General features: G+C 44.7%; 1 protein-coding gene across 3 annotated transcripts in view; it reads left to right on the forward strand.

Moving 5' to 3' along the window:
• The first annotated feature begins 12,273 nt into the window (after positions 1–12,273).
• Positions 12,274–17,001, forward strand: part of DDX6 (DEAD-box helicase 6) — a 143,276-nt gene continuing 138,548 nt past the window's right edge. Inside the window, exon 1 of one of the 3 annotated variants that reach the window (XM_030220455.1) lies at positions 12,274–12,418. The gene's annotated coding sequence lies outside the window, so the exon portion shown is untranslated. Of the gene's footprint in view, positions 12,419–12,505; positions 12,527–17,001 lie in introns of those variants that run through there. The other 2 variants (XM_030220454.1, XM_030220456.1) reach the window with 2 other exon arrangements.

A 17,001-nucleotide genomic window follows, 5' to 3' on the forward strand; every position in this document is an offset into this window, starting at 1 on the left:
GTAAAGAGCAAATCATCAAGAAACTTCAAACAGCCTAAAACACTGCAGCCAGACTCATATTTGGAAAAACAAAATTCGAAAGTGCCAAACCCCTAGGAGAAAAGTTACACTGGCTTCCACTTAAAGAACGTATTGCGTTCAAGGTCTGCACCCTGGTTCATAAAATCATTCACGGAAATGCCCCGGCCTACATGTTAGACCTTATTGACTTGCCACCCAGGAATGCTAAAAGATCAGCACGCACATTCCTAAATCTTCACTTCCCCAGCTGTAAAGGACTAAAATACAGACTAAAACATGCGTCCAGCTTTTCCTACATGAGCACGCAGCTGTGGAATGCACTGCCACTTGACCTGAAAACAATTTACGACCTAATCAACTTTCGTAAATCACTGAAGACTTATCTCTTCAACAAGGCATACCACAATGATCAATAATAGGAACTGTAACACATCACCATTTTCCTGATATTCTGAATGTTTTCTTTCTATACCTGATTGTTTAATTCTATTATGTCATCCATGTTCTTTATGTAATATCAATTGTATCTTTCCTCTCTGAACACACCACCCGAACTCTCGTCCACACTCTCATTACCTCTCACCTGGACTACTGCAACTTACTCCTCCCCGGCCTCCCACTTAGCCATCTATCCCCCCTTCAATCTGTTCAGAACGCTGCTGCACGTCTCATATTTCGCCAGAACCGATATACTCATATCACCCCTCTCCTCAGGTCACTTCACTGGCTTCCAATCAGATACCGCATTCAATTCAAGCTTCTCCTTCTTGTGGATAGGGTGATGCCCAGATCCTCTGACCAGGCCTGTGCCAGCTGTACATAATTCAACTCTGCTGCCATATCTCTTATATGTCTGTGATGAGTTGAAAGTGATACTTTCTGTTGAGCAGTCAATGAGTATGCTGAAGTAATTTCTTCTTGAACATCCTCAGCTAAATTTTGCCATTTCAGGCTTTCCGTATAGTGTTTCAATTGTTGGTAATGAAACAAATCCGAGTTTGGTAGTCTATGAATACGCTGCAAATCCAAGAATGGCTGCAATCGGCCCTCCTCTGTCAAAATCTGATGCAGATATTGGATCCCTTTTAGTTGCCATCTTTTAAATGTAGGGTACATGTCCCCTGGAGGAAAAGCTGGATTTGCACAGATGGAGAGGAATGGGGTGGCCTTCGCCGAAAAACTATGAAGCCTGCACACCCACCGCCAGACTTTTCTAGCTGTTGGTAGAATTGATGTTTCATCAGTTCTTGCGGGGCAGGGCCTCCTGCTCTGTGTAGTAAGTAGCTAAAATGTACTTTCCCTGTAAGCTCCAGTTTAATGGGTGCGGCTGTAAAGTCTTGTGATGCTCTGTACCAGTCCATAATATGTCTCATTCCACTGGCTACCGTGATTTGTCGTACACTCAGTAATCCCAGACCTCCATATTCTACCGGTATTTGCAAAACAGTTAGGGGGGTTCTTGGCTTTTTCCCCTTCCACAGAAATTGTTGGAGCTGTCTGTTGAGTCGTTTTTCATCCTTATATTTTAAATATAGGGGAAGAACTTGAAACACATATAGCCAGCGTGGGATAATAATCATATTGTACAGTGCAATGCGTCCCACTAGGGAACGGGGATACCTTTGCCAAGCCCTCAATCTATCTATTGTATCATTCATTAATCTGGTTACATTCGTTTCATATAGCTTAGTCATATCTTGCATAATATATACTCCTAGATATTTAATTCATAGCGCGCGTATAATTTGAATACTATTTTCTTTGAACATTGGAGGGCTAGGTTTCTGAGCTGTTCTGGTGATATGGGGTGGGCACTGCTGGCTTTAGTGCTGGAGTTTTGAGAATCGGTTCCATAGAACTCATATAAGGAACAGTGGCGTAGCCAGACAGCCAATTTTGGATGGGCCTGAGCCCAAAGTGGGTGGGCACAATATTTTCTCTGCCCTGCCCTACCGCAAAATATAAATACATTAGCTAATAAGGATCCTCAAACTCTGTCAGCTGAAGACTTTCTCTGAAGGTGGCCAGAACTCCCTTTTACCAAACTTGACAGGCAGTAGCAACATCTGTAAGCCACTGATGCCAGCACCCTATGCGTGCTTAGTTGTCGGTGACTCAAGCATGCTGTCACTGACTGCAGAGCTTGGTAGAAGGAAGTTATGGCCGTCTTTGGAGGAAGACCTCAGCTGGGGAGGCTTGGGATCCCTACCAGCTATACAGCAAGGGTCAGAACTGGTGTTAGATGTCACGTCTGTGGCCGTGACCACCCTCAGCCTTACCTGCTTTCTGGGGGTCAGCAGCTCTGCTGGCTTCTGTCTGTGTTTGTGTTTGTCTTGTCTCTAGTCTCTGTGCTGATTGCTTCACTAGACCTCACCTGTGTGGGCTATGCCTCTCTAGGGAGCCAGCATCTAAGATGGCTGCCACCGGCTCTGTGCCAGCTTCCAAGATGGCTCCTGCTTGTCTTTCCTGTGGGCTCACTTCCTATGTGTGTCAAGCCTCTCTTTGGGGTCTGTGTACTTCCTGCTTCTGTCCTACTGCTGGTGACTCATCAGTGAGAGCCTTCATAAGGAAGTGCGGTGCTTGCAGTCAGGGCCTTTGCATAAGTGTTATGCTCTTAGGCCAGGTCAGTAAGTGTCTGCTGCACTACTGCTTAGCCTCTCTCTGGGTTCCAGCCCAGTTTCTTTCTGTGTCGGTGTCTCTGTTGTCCTTCCGTGGGGGGTCTTCCCTGCCACTGTCTGTCTGTGGACTGCGGGTCCTTCCTGGCTTACCCTGTGTTTGGGGTGAAGCCTCTGTTCCTGGCTTACCCTGTGTTTGGGGTGAAGCCTCTGTTCCTGTCTTACCCTGGGTTGGGGTGAAGCCTTTGTCCGGGTTTGTTCTCTGTCTGTATGCGAAGCCTCAGCCTTTGTGGGTTCCCCAGTCAGTGTGTGGAACGGCTGTGGCTTCAGACCCTTGGTCTGTTCTTCCTGGTTACTCTGTTTGCTGTGCTGCCTGCCCAAGACCCTGGGCCTGTTATTCCTGGTTTGCTCTCTTTACCCTGAACCCTGCCTTGCCTAGCCTGTGTGCCTACCCTGCTTGTATATCCTGAGGGTATATCCTGAATCCTGTATCTGTCTGGCTAGTGTGTTTTCCTGGGTGATTATTCCTGTATCCTGTCTCCACCTAGCTAGAGGGTTTACCCTGTGGGTATTCCCGGATCCCCGTTCTGCCTAGTGTGTTGCTGCCCTAGTCCTTGCTCCTGCTAGCTTCTGTACGCCTTGTGTTCCTTGGTCTGTCTTCTGGGTCTTGCTAGTGGCTGTGCAGCAGCACACTGTCTGAGTCTAGTTCCGTGCCCTGTCGCCCTTGTGTATCCCAGACCCAGGGTGGGTCCTCTGGATCTTCAGTTCCTGCCTTATCCTGCAAGTCCTGCCGGCCGCCTGCACTTCGGAGCTCAACTCTGGAGGAACGGTGGCTAGGTGCAGGTGAAGCTGTTCCTGTCTCATCTGTTCTAGTTGCCTGCCTTGTACTACTCCAGTCCAGCGTTCCAGTACTGCTCTTCTGTGTTTCCAGTCCTGAGGTGGTCTTGCCTGCCGCTGCCGCTCCTCGGCAGTGGCCCAAGGGCTCACAAACTCCAGTCCTGCCTCGAGGACCTGACAGAATGCCAAGGCCCTCAAGAACGCGACATTAGACATGCTAGGGCCACCTCCCTGATCCCCTCTCCTCCCTGCCTTCCCTCCAATTTCCCAACCTGCCATTACTGTCACACAAACAGACCCTCACCAAATACAGAAAATGGGATTGCGTATCAGAAATAAAAATATTTAGACAAAAATTGAACTCGGAACCCCCAAAAAGTTAAACTTAGCATGTACTTCAACACTGGAGAAATAAAAACAGAAATGCACTTCCTTTCTCCTGAACACGATACAAACACATTTGCTATGTAGATTTCACAAAGCCAACATATTCCATTTAAAACATTCAAAATACATTGTTTTCTACCTTTGTGGTTTGGACATTGTATTTTTCCATCATGTTGGTTGAGGCTTCTTTTCTGCTTTCCTGTCTGTCATCTTCTAATTCTCTTTCAAGCGGCTGCTGTCCATTTGTCTTCTTTTACCTTCACTACACATGCTTCTGACATATTGACTTCTTATTTTTAGCACTTTCCTCTCTTTTTTTCTTCTTTCTGCCTTGCTGTCAACTCAAATTTCACCCTCTCACTGTTCTCCTCCTTTTTAGTTTACAGCTACCTATCAGATTTTCATCTTTTTCTCTCACCTACTAGCTTTTCCATTTCCCCATCTCACTCCTTCCTCAGCCCTCCATTCCCTTTCATTACCATATTTCTATCCTCTGTAATCACTATCTTTTTATTTATTTCCTTGCCACCCTCTTCCTCTCCTTCCTGGCCTCTCCCACATGGTTCCAACATCTTCCTTCCCTCCACCCTTGTAGCCCAGCATCTGCTCCCTCTTTCTCCCCACCCCACTCTTGTAGCCTTACATCTCTCTTCCCTCCTGCCCTCTCCCCCATGTTCCAACATTTCTCCCTCTCTCTTCCCTCACTCCCACTGTTCGGCATCTCTCCATCACCCTTCTGCTCCTGAATCCAACATTTCCTCCTTTCTTCCCTCGCCACCTCCTGTGTTTTTCTCTCCCTCTCATTCACCCCCAGGTCCAATATATCTCCCTCTCTCCCACGTTCTACCATTTCTCCCTCTCTTGTGCCATGGGTCCAACACTTCTCTTCCCCCCTCCCCCCATGCACCATTTTCTCTCTTCCTCCCTTCCACTGCTGTGCCATGTCCAACATTTCTGCTTCTCCCCCTCCCTTGTGCCCCATTCAACATCTCTCGCTTCCCCCTACAATATCTCTTCCTGCCCTCCACCATCATGTCCAATTTTTCACCATCTATCTTCTCCTCCTCACCACCCCCTGTCCAACATTTACCATCTCTCCCTCCCCACTACCCCCCTATGTCCAACATTTCTCCCTCTCTTGTCCCTCTCCCCTCCCCATGCAAGATTTTTAACTTTCTTACCCCTCTCTACCCTATGTCCCACAATTCTCTCTCTCTTGCCCCTCTCCACCTCATGCCCCCCCCCCCATGCAGCATCTATCTTAAGGAGACCTCCCCCCCAACTCTCCCTCTCTTCAATGGGGCACCACCCTTAAAAGGCTGAGCTCCGATCCTGCATCTGACTCCCTCTGTCCCACTGCAGCGCTTCCCAGACGCTGCCTACCTACCACCACCACGATCCTGCATGTACCTCCCGTTTCAGCAGCAGCGGTAGCGATTCATGCTGCCTCCTGCTTCGTTTTAACCCGGAAGCGTCTCCTCTGCCGAGCACCCACATCCTGCCCCAGCAGAAACAGGAAGTTGTAATAATGGGGGCGGGACGCTGCAGAGGAGACGCTTCCGGGTTAGAACGAAGCAGCAGCAGCATGAATTGCTACCACTGGTCCGCGCTGCTGCTGAAACGGGAGGATCGTGGCGGCGGTAGGTAGGTAGTATCTGGGAAGCGCTGCAGTGGGACAGAGGGAGGCAGATGCAGGATCAGGGGAGCTCAGCCTGCTCCCTCTGCTGCCGTTCAAACGAAGGTGCTCTGCTGGGTGGGCCTGAACCCAAACTGGGTGGGCCTAGGCCCACCCGTGGCTACGCCCCTGGTAAGGAACTCCCGTGTGCATCTGCAAGGGGAATGGACACATGGGCAGAGCATGGCTGGCGCTCTCACTTACACAAGTAACTGATGGGCAGATGATCGAAAGTCCTGTTTCCGTTCTCCCTTATATGGTGTGAAGCCCCGCCCAGCCGATGGAAGAGTAGGGGAGGCCACCTCCCTCCTCCACCGAAGGTAGGGGGTGGGGAAGGCCCACTTAGACGACCAGGGGTGGGGTAGGGAGGGGATCGACTCACCCCACCAGGGCTCTATTTATGGAAGGGGATGCCGGGGGGGGGGGGGGGTTAGGAGGGTTGGAGACCCACTGGATCTCTAGCTCCCCCTGAACCTGTGTCGGGGGGGGGGGGGGTCGGGGGAATTGGAGGTCCGCTTCCAGCCCCCATGTCACTGGGGGGGGGGGGGGTCAAGTCAGGGTTCCTGCTTCTGGTGGGTGGGGGCACAGGTTGCTGCATTGGGGGGGAATGGGGGGACTGCTAACATGCAAATGCATGCTGGACAGGGTTTACCATTCCTCCCCAATGGTCTGCAAACCCTAATGCCAGCTCCGAGCAGGGTTTGCAGCGGACAGCGTGCCAATGTTTGGCGCACTAGTTGCTGATCATTGTTGAGGAATAGGTTTACCATGCATTTGCATGCTACTTACGCTAAAAGCCCTGTTTTGCATGCATTTGCAAGCTAGTTGCATTCAGAGCCCGCAAACGCATTGTTTCACACATCCGGGGACTCTGATCATGGGGCGGTAGCAAAGGCAGGCTCTAGTATGGCGCTAACAGCCTTTAGCATTCAATTCAAACTTCTCTTATTGACCTATAAGTGCATTCACTCTGCCGCTCCCCAGTACCTCTCCACTCGTCTCTCCCTATGCCCCCCCTCGGGTACTCCATTCTGTAGATAAATCTCTCTTATCTGTCCCCTTCTCCTCTATTGCTAATTCCAGACTCCGTTCCTTTTATCTCGCTGCACCTCACACCTGGAATAGACTTCCCGAGCCTGTACGTCTGGCCCAGTCTTTGGCCGTTTTCAAGTCCAAACTAAAAGCCCACCTCTTTGACGCTGCTTTTAACTCCTAACCACTATTCACTTGCCCTGTCCTTTTATCCCCACCTCTTTATTCTCTTGCCTCTTAGTTGTTCTGTCTGTTTACCTGTCTTATTTAGATTGTAAGCTCTTTGAGCAGGAACTGTCTTTTCGTGTATGGTGTATAGCGCTGCGTATGCCTTGTAGCGCTATAGAAATGATAAGTAGATAGATAGCGCTTGCGTTTGCTTCTGATCATTGGCCCATGACAGAATACTATACGTTATGCACATCCCCTGCTACATTTAGGCACCTGCCCTTTTGCCAGCTCTATGTTAGGATAAATCCACTTGAAAGGACAAAACTTAGTGTGCAGGGACTATCAGTAATGTTCAAACCATCAAACTCCCAGCAACCAAAGATTAATTACAGTCAGTCACCATTCTTGATAACCTTAATCAATCTTAAATACACTTTTTTTGAATAATGTTTTTTGGATCCTCAGTACTATGGCTAGCCAAATGCATTTCCATTTTTCTAATGCATTGCTGCCCATTCCTCATTGATCCATTTTTTTCTTTCAATTTCTTGAATAACTTTGATAAAAGTCAAATTAAGTACTTAGCTTTCAAAAATGTTCAATTGCTGTTACAAATCGGACCCTCTGCCAGGTTTCAAATACTTCATCAGGGTAGAGGTCTGCTAGAATTCAAAAACAGAGATCAACTAATCTTAAAAAAATCCAAATCACATCTTCAGCGGTGAACAGACTTAGGGCCCTGTTTACAAAGGTGCACTAGCATTTTTAGCATGCGCTAACCATGTAGATACCCATAGGAATATTAGGGGCATTTACATGTTTAGCGCATGCTAAAAACACTAGCGTGCCTTTGTAAATAGGGCCCTTACTGTCACAATGCTGCGGAGTTGGAGTGGTGGTCATTGGTGTGATTGGTTGCCTTCTGTGTGTGTGTGTGTGGTCCAATCAGAGTTCTTCTTGCTGATCATGTGAGTTCTATTTAAATAGCGGCATAGACGCCACCACCACCATTGCACTGCTGTCTGAAGTGAAGCTGCAGCATTATGACAGTAACTCTGTTCACTACTTAAGATGTGATTTGGACTCTTAAGATTAGTTGATGGGATCTTTATCAATTAACCTGTTTCAGAATTCTAGTGGACCTCTACCCTGACAAAGTGTTTGAAACCTGGTCATGTCGGCAGAGGGTCCAATTTGTAACAGCAATTGAACATTTTTTTAAAGCTAAGTACTTCATTTGACTTTTAACAAAAGTTATTCAAGAAATTGAAAGAAAAATATGGATCAACATTAGAAAATGTTACATGCATTTGCTGAGAGTCCAAGAAAATGTATTCAAAAGTATATTTATGATTGATTAAGGTTATCAAGAATAGTGACAGACTGTAATTAACCTTTGGTTACTGGAAGTTTGATGGCTCTATGTTAGGTGCACCTAGTTGTCATTATAGAATTGACTCCTACCGCACGCAGTTGTAGAATTGCACCTATGAAGGTGAGAGAAGAGGGAATTCATAAGAACAAAAAGTACATGCAAGATCAGACCTATTCAGAGCAGTATTAAGACATAGGCAAACTAGGCATGTGCCTAGGCCCCCAAAACGTAAGGGGACCCTCTCAGATGTGTTGAGGACTCAGGAGTCTAAATTAACTATATCAAAGCCAGAATGAAGCCTAAAATGTTTGGATATTTTTCAGAGTTTAGCCCTTTACAATTGTCCCCCCTTCCAGTGCAGAGACTGTGGTAGGTAGGATCCAGCCAATGGCAAGGCTGTTCTAGTTCTAGGAAGGAGGAGCTGAGCTCTGCGCAGGGACTTAGAGTATCTTGGAAGTGGTGGGGGGGGAGTGGGATTGTTGAGAAGGCATAGCTATGTAAGAGGTGAAGTGTGAGGGAGTATTACAAGTGGAGAAAAAAAATTGCAGCACATGTAAGAACTTTACATGATGGTGGACAAAGCTGGGTTGGTGGGGTGGGGGGGGGGGGGGGGGGGGGGAGACATTGACTGAATGAACACATGAACAGCAGCACAGCACCACAAGAGAGAGTATGTGTTTATCAAAAAAGTGACTGAGTGCCTGAATGTGTGGGCCTGATTTTGGAGGAGAGGGGTGAATGTGTGTGTGTATATTTCTGTGTCTCTGGTATCGACCGTACTACTACTATTACCACTACTACCTATCATTTCTATAGTACTACTAGACGTATGCAGCTCTGTACACTGGACATGAAGAGATAGTCCCTTCTCGACAGAGCTTACAATCTAATTAGGACAGACAAACAGGACAAATAAGGGATAAGGGAATTACTAAGGTGGGAACAATAAAACATGGGTGCTGAAGTTCAAAATGGCTGCCAAGCAGACAGGATGCATTTTTTGAGCTCCTGGGAAATTAACCTTTGTTTAAGATTGTAGCATCCTAGCTACAATCAATCCTTAGGATGCCCAAGAGAAGGGGGAAAGCAGCTGCCGCAGCCTCCCAGCAGCCTGGAACCCCGACTCAAAGCGGACCGATCGATGCTTTTCTCCAGATGGCCCTGGACACTAGTACACTGGTGAGCGGCTCGCTGTTGCCTCCTGCGCTTGTTGAAGGCGCACAGGAGGTCTTAGAGCTGGAAGTTTCTCTCAGCCCTGATGCTCGAACTCCGCCGCTTCCTCCCGTGTTCCATGGATTCGGCCCTCCAGTGAATGCGTCGCCGATTCTAATTCTGGAAGGGGTGAAAGAACCAGGCAGACAGGGGGCAAAAGAAGAACATTTAGGAGGTGTACCGATAACCATGGCTGAAACAGCGAGGGAGGAACAAAACGTTTCTAGTTTGGAAGGAATTTCCTTACAGCAACAGCAGACGGAGGTAGGAACTCTCCAGCTCTAACCATTTGAAGCATGTGCTTGTCATGAATTGAGGTTGAAGGGGGGCAGACTCAGGAGTAATGTCAGGCAGTATTTTTTCATGGAGAGGGTGGTGGATATGTGGAATGCCCTCCCACGGGAGGTGGTGGAGATGAAAACGGTAATGGAATTCAAACATGCGTGGGATAAGCACAAAGGAATCCTGTTTTGAAGGAATGGATCCACGGAATCTTAGTGGAAATTTGGTGGCGATGCTGGTAATTGAGAAACAAAACAAATGCTGGGCAGACTTCTACGCCCTGATCATGACTGAATAGATATGGATGGGCTGGAGTGTAAATTTTAAGGGGCTTTGATGTTAGCTTCAGAACTTAGTACAAGAACAGTGCTGGGCAGACTTCTACGGTCTGTGCCCTGAGAATAGCAAGGTATACATATAAAGTATCACATACAGTATAAGGGTGAAAAGGAAGCAGAGCTCAGTAGGTTACATGTACAAGGTGGATGTCTTTTGGCATTACAATATAAAAGTGAAAGGGTAGCAGAGCCCTGGAGGTTAAAGGACAAAAGGGAACCTCTTTATTGTCAGAGTATAAGAATGAGAAGGGAACTGATTGAAGGATGCTAGAACTTTGAGTTTGGCCATGTCAGGGTTCTACTCAAAATCCTTCTTCATGTATCATGCTCAGAGCCTGATTCTGTGGGAAAAAGTCTGTCTGTTCCTATACAATTCTTCATCCATGGAATTGCTGCATGAAACTGAGGGCCAGAGTGCCAGCAATGGTGGCCCTGTTACTGTCTTCCCAGTTACGATTTTGGTGTAGAGAGCTGCACGGGAGTGGGGATCGTGGGAATCCCATGGGTTCAGAAGAAGATGCTGTGGGATTCCCATAGGAGTGTAGTCAAAATCTCTGGTGATGCCAGAATGAGGCTTGGAACATACTGAAAGAGGCAACTTGAGCACCAGAATGAGACCTGGAATGCCCAGAGAGGCAGCCACAACTGAAGTTTGGAACACTCATTGGTTGAATAGTATCATCCAAAAACACCCGGGAGGTTGTTAGGGAACAGGAGAAAATGCAGGGCTGCGATCAAGTAGTAATGTCGATTCCTGCAGGTACGGGTGGAGATGGAGAATGAGGGGATGGGTGGGGATGGAATGGATCTTAGCGGGTACACGTGAGTATGAGTTAGATTTCATTAGGGACAGGCGGGGATGGGTGAAAATTCTGTCCCCGTGCAATTCTCTGTTTTGATGGCAATGCTATACTTTAAGCAGTGTCTCTCTCCCCCCACCCTCCCCACTCCAGTTTCAGGACCAAAGTGCAACAATTCAAGCCTGGGAGCAGACAGGAATGATTTTGCTTAAAGCATAGGACTGCTGATCTATTGCAGAGAAGCATAAATGAGAGAGTGAGTGAGAGGTACAGGGTTAAGGGAGTAAGATTTAAGGGACGAAGGCAAGGATAGAGTGAGTGGATGGGAGTAAGAGAAAATTGGAGGTGTTGTGGAGGATGAGTAACAGGAGCTATGGTGAGAATGTGAGGAGATGGAAGGGACGTTGAAGTCTGAGTGAAGTATGCAAGAAGGGATCAGTGTAGGAAGGAGGGATGTGAATATTTTCCCTTCTTATCCTGGATCCTTTCTTTCTTTCCAGGTTCTTGATATACCACATGGGGTCCAAACATGGCTGCTGTGTATTTTACAATTCAATAAAATCTGGGGGCTGAGAAAAAAAGGGAGAGCGCATTAGGAGGTACAGAACAACTGATGGCCTCAGAAAACAAATACACCCTAATTTTTTTCTTCATTTTGTTTTTCTACTTCCTGATTCACTCCTCTTTATGCCTCAATCCTCTATTCCTATTGCTTGAACTCCCTTTTCCATTTCCCTCTTCTGACATTCATTTTCCCAGTCTGCTGAGATTTCCCTTTTCCTTTTCTAACCTCCATCTCTTCTTTCCCTAGTCTATATCCTCCTCCCACTTTCCATTATCATCACGAAGTCCCTTTCCCTCTTTAGAAAGGGGTCACCTAAAGTAAATGGGCTACAAAACAACACCTGAAAATTACTTGAAAAAAAAAAGTGGTAAAAAGACGTATGTAAATATATTAAAATTTATGCAAATAAACTATATAATTGTTGCATAATTTCCAAATTTTTGAACGAAATCTCGAAAACCTGCCACAATGTAAGGAAAAAGGCCTGTCCCCTCCCCCTTCCAGGCCTTAGTAAGCCTCTCAAAGATGCTTGGTATTTCACAAAGGAGAACCATGCAAGTTTCATAAAGAAAAGGTTTTGTAGGCGCGCAGCGTCCACTTGCGTTCGTTAGGTGTCTAGCGCGGCTCGGCCGCGGTAATTCTATTGTCTTGGCTGGAGAGAAGAAACTGCAGCAGTACGTTTTTTTTCTCCAAGTTTTATGGACTTTATATTTAGAAAAGTATCTGAAGCAAGTAACTCCGAATTAAAAAGTCAGAGAAAGCCGCAATTTCAATACTAAAAAGAGCTGTTGTCCGTGGTTAATTAGTCCGCGCGCGGCGCTACCGCGTCACCGGCGGTAGAATCAGCTGACGCGGCGGGGGAGGGTTTAAAGGAGGAAGGAAGGAAGCCATCTTGTAGCTTCGAGTCAAAATAAAGAAGAAAAGAGAACTTACTTAAAAAAAAAAAAAAAAACAAGAGAGCGAGCGAAAAAGAAAAAGAAAACAAGCGAAATATATACATATTAAAAAAAAAAGAAAAAGAAACAACTAACCAGCTGGAGGCCGGAACTGCTCCTTACTACTTGACGCGGAAAGTTCGCGGAGCGAGCTGGTCCAAACCTCGGTAAATGTGCGAAGGGTGGCTGGCGATGGGGCTTGGGGGGCGGCGCGTTCTGGCTTAGGGTGTCCGATACGTCGCGTGCTTGGCTTTGTCCGGACCTGTTCGGCGCTGCAGCCGGTGTGTATGGGGTGGGGGAAGTATGTGTCTTGGGGAGTCCGTGGGCCTTGTCTTTTCTGTGTGGTGGTGGTTTATTTGGGAGCTAGGCCCCTCTCTGCCTTTTCCTCGGAGTGCCACTGCCCGCCCTTGTCCTGCGGTGGGGGGGCTCCTTTGTACGTGAGCTTTTTCGAGGCCACACGGGCTCCTTCGCCTACGGAGGCGTGACTTGTATCGTTCCCCAAGTTGATATATTTCTCTTTTTGTTTTTTTTTGTTCCTTTCTAAATGTACTACGATTTCCGTTTCTGATTTTATAGAACTCTGATATTAAAGATAACGCCGTATAAATTACACGTATAGGGCTAGATGATTGGTTTAGCTCATGGCACGGTCCCTTTTTGTACGAAGTTGAAAACATCACTTATGATATTAAGACTAGTCGAATTGCTGCTGCGCGGGCACATCAGAGGCAGTATTGAAACAGAAAAGTAGACATGCCTTTCAATACACAGTAGAGTTTAAAAAAATTACATTTATTTCGGTTCCATTAGACATGGCGCCTTGCATAGCTTATTGTGAAACACACTGCATTTCCAAAATAAATATATTTAGTTTTATCTCGAGAAAGTAGTGTATGCTTATTGTTTTCCTTTCCAGATATTGGTTTGATTTTTCAGTGGAAGAATGCTTAGTCATTAGGTACATTACTATACAATTAGTATGTTTCTTTTTGTGAGGGTCACTTAGGCCTAGAAATTGTCTCTGTGACTTGCTCTGTTCAGAAATTAAAGGTACCTCTGGATTAATACTTTGTAAATAACTACGTTTAAAGAAGTCTCTGCCTGTTTTTCTTTTATAGTCTTAAGTAATGCTGTGGGTGGCACTTAAAAAAAAAAAAAGGCTCTTCAGGTAGTGACATCATTTCATGGTGGAACTGCTGTGAACTTGTTTTAAAAATAAATTATTTTGTCAGTGTTAATGCTAGTGCTAGAGTATACTTGCTTTATATATTTAATGTTTTATTTTATTGCATGTTAATTTTAATTTTTGTTTAGGTAAAAACATGAGTCACTAGTAGTAGAATGTACCATCTGAAACAATATGAAGGTTTTTTTTTAATAAGTACTTTGGAAGTGTATACAGATTTTTTTTTAAGAACTTGCAGTTAAAACATAGTTACTACTTATATTGGGAAAGATGCTCTTAGTGGTGGTGTCAGTTTGCTTCTTTGTGTAGGGAAAGCATTTTAATTTTATCAGCTAGGCTAGGGTACAATATATATTCAAGTCATTTAAAGGCGTATTGGGGGAGAACTTAAAATGTCCTCTTGTTTTCTCATTGTGTGTTTGGCTTGTGTGCTTTAAGATTTATTTTGGTCAGCTGTTTTTTTCCATAGCCACAAAATGGTAAAAAGCACCTTCTATGATGATGGACAGTATGCTCATTTCATAAGAGCTGTATGGTATGGGCACCACAATGGTAGTAAAATCTGGTAGAGTGAGCAGTCGAAGACTTGGATAGGTGGCATAATTGTGAGACAAATGTATTTAAGAGAAAAGAACTCTGAACAAAGACTTCTACAGGTCAGCATGTATTTATAGTTTAATTCTGGAAAAGAATCTGAAGTGTGACTGAAGCAACCCACTAAGCATAGTATAGGGTTGGATATAATGGCACATTGTAAGTTGACCTCATATAATATTGTAAGATTAGATATGTTGATGTGAAGGTACCCCCCATCCTGATTCCCCTATTATTGCATATGTGTCACAATGAATGGATTAACAAAATGTAATACTGTTTTATACAAAGGGAATCTGAGTTAAACACATGTTAACTTGTTCCTTAAATGAAGTAATAATTTATCCATACCCATATCACCCATGTGAACAAGTAATTGTCCCCTAAACTTTGCAACTGATTGCACCACCTTTAGCAGCAATAATTGCAACCAAACACTTCCTATAATTTAATATTGTGCTTTTGCATGGCTGTTGAGGATTGAGTCCAGTCTTTCGAAGAATTGTTTTAATAAAGACACATTTATAGGTTTTCATGAATGAATGGCTCATTTTAGGTTCTGCTACAGCATATCTGTTGGGTTTGTCAGGACTTTGACTTGACGAGTGTAACATTTTAATTTTTCTCCGCTTTTCTGTTTTGGATCATTGTCTTGCTGCATAACCCAGTTATGCTTTAGCTTTATCTAATGGACAGATGAGGGGTCATTTCTGGTACAGTGTAGAATTCATGGTTCCTTAATAGCAGCAAGTCTTCCAGCAAAGCATCCCCACAACATCGCAGTACCACTACAGGTATGGTGATCTTACCATGGAATGCTATATTTGTTTAAAGAATTTCACACTTGACTCGTCCATAGAACATTATCATAGAAGACTTGGTGATCATTTAGATGTGTGTTTGCAAATGTGAGATGAGCATTGATGATACACTTGGATAGCAGTGGTTTCTACCTTACTGTTCTTCTTGAATCTCGTTTTTGTCCAGTCTCTTATTGTGGAGTCATCAGGGTTGCCCCTAGCACTAGGTGCATAAGCAAGTTTTAGGCTGTAAACTATGCACTGCTAGCCTCAATAATAAACAGTCTTAATATCTATGTGACTAGTGTGTGCAAAATTTTTTTGTCAATTGCTATAGTAATAGAGGCCTTTGTGATGGAACTTAATGGCTCAATTTCATACTGCTAAGCATTACCCATCAAACTCTTCATCAGTCTCTATAGCAAACTCAGTATATTCCGCTTAAGATTAGTCTCTTTAATTTGTCAATTTCATAATTTTTAAAATTTAATTTATCTGCAAAAATGTCAATATAGGGGCATGTTGCTCCGACATGAATCAAGTTTTGCTTACACTTCATCAAGGAGATCCCCATTTACTAAACCAGGTCCATCCTGCCAATACTAAAGCTCTTTAAGTTGTCAGACGACTTAAGAGCTTTGGTATTGGCAGGATGGATCTGGTTTAGTAAATGAGGGTCTCTTTGATAAACTGTAAGCGAAACATTCATGTTGGAGCAACATTGCTGCCAGAGATCATGGCAGCCAGTTTGGGAATGGAATCAGCATGGGCAGCAGTGCAGGAAGCAGGAAAGATTATTATTATTATTATTAATACATTTGTACCCCACGCTTTCCCATACATAGCAGGTTCAGAGCGGCTTATATAGTAAATAGAATTACAAAGTCTTGAAGGAGAATGTTAAAAGTTGTAGTAAACATAGTAGTAGTGGGGTTTTGAGGCTATGTAAATTGAGCATGGAGAGGTAAACAAAGATAGGATGAGCAAAAGGAGAAGAGATTGGGAGGGGTAAGGAGTAGGAAGGATGGAGAGGAAGAGATTGAGGAATGAGCATAAGGAGATTGTGAGACACGGTCAAAGGTATAATAATCGTTGGGGCAGGAATCGTGGGTGGGCTTAAAAAGTTAAGTTGGGTCATTAGGGTAAGCTTTCTTGAAGAGATGGGTCTTCAACATTTTTGTGAATGGTAGATGGTCGTTGATCGAATGGATCAGTCTGAAGCATGGGGAAATCTAGGAGTAGACAAAATACAAACACAGAAGCAGCAAATTAGAACAAGCTTGCGATTTTATGCCATTGAAGCGACACTGTTGGTGCAGGTTATTATATAGTTGTGCTTAACTTCTATAGAGTTGCATAACCATCAGGGTTACCTGCACCCCTAAAATGATATATTTGACTTGGGTTTTAGAGGTGTTATCTTTTAGGCATAATTTCACTGTTTCTTTTCGGAGATAATGAAATTGTAAGACCTACCTTATTTGTGATCATGACTGACCAAAACAGAGGAAATTTTTTTGTCATTAGCAGCACACAACCACAGCAAAGGAGAAAAAGATCAGAAAGAACGATACTTAGAATCCTTTATTCTCATCCACACACTCAACACAGGCCTGTTTAGGCCAAAGGGCCTGCTTCTGGATTCTCTTATTGTATGTAATGGTAGTATATAAAGTTTTTGTTGTCTGTAATTATTAGGCACTTTTTGACAAAACTACCACCGCACAACTGGACAATCAATTATCCTTTTGCCGAAACAGGCCCTTGTTGTCTGTAGATGTGAATAAAAGATTCTAACTTAAATATCGTCTGATTCTCATGTCCTTCGCTGTGATGTGTGCTTATTTGTGAGCATATCGTATAATGCACACTCCAGGGTGAGTGCTATAAGAGCAGGAATGATAGGTTATTTTTTGCTAATACCATTAGTGCTACATATGGCGCAGGAGCCGTTGTATAAAATGGGCGTTGTAGCAAATAACATGTACTAATGTCATGAGTCTCTCAGTAATTGATCCCCCTCGTCCCCCCCCCTCCCAAGCATTTTAAATATAATGCAATATTCCTTAGCAGCAGCAGATGAATCCATTAACTGATGGGTTATGTCCGTCTACCAGCAGGTGGAGATAGAGAACACTGAAAAACCATAGTGCTCTATAGACGGCTAGCTCCGTCT

The sequence above is a fragment of the Microcaecilia unicolor genome, chromosome 12 (assembly GCF_901765095.1).
Source record: "Microcaecilia unicolor chromosome 12, aMicUni1.1, whole genome shotgun sequence".
Lineage (NCBI taxonomy): Eukaryota > Metazoa > Chordata > Amphibia > Gymnophiona > Siphonopidae > Microcaecilia > Microcaecilia unicolor.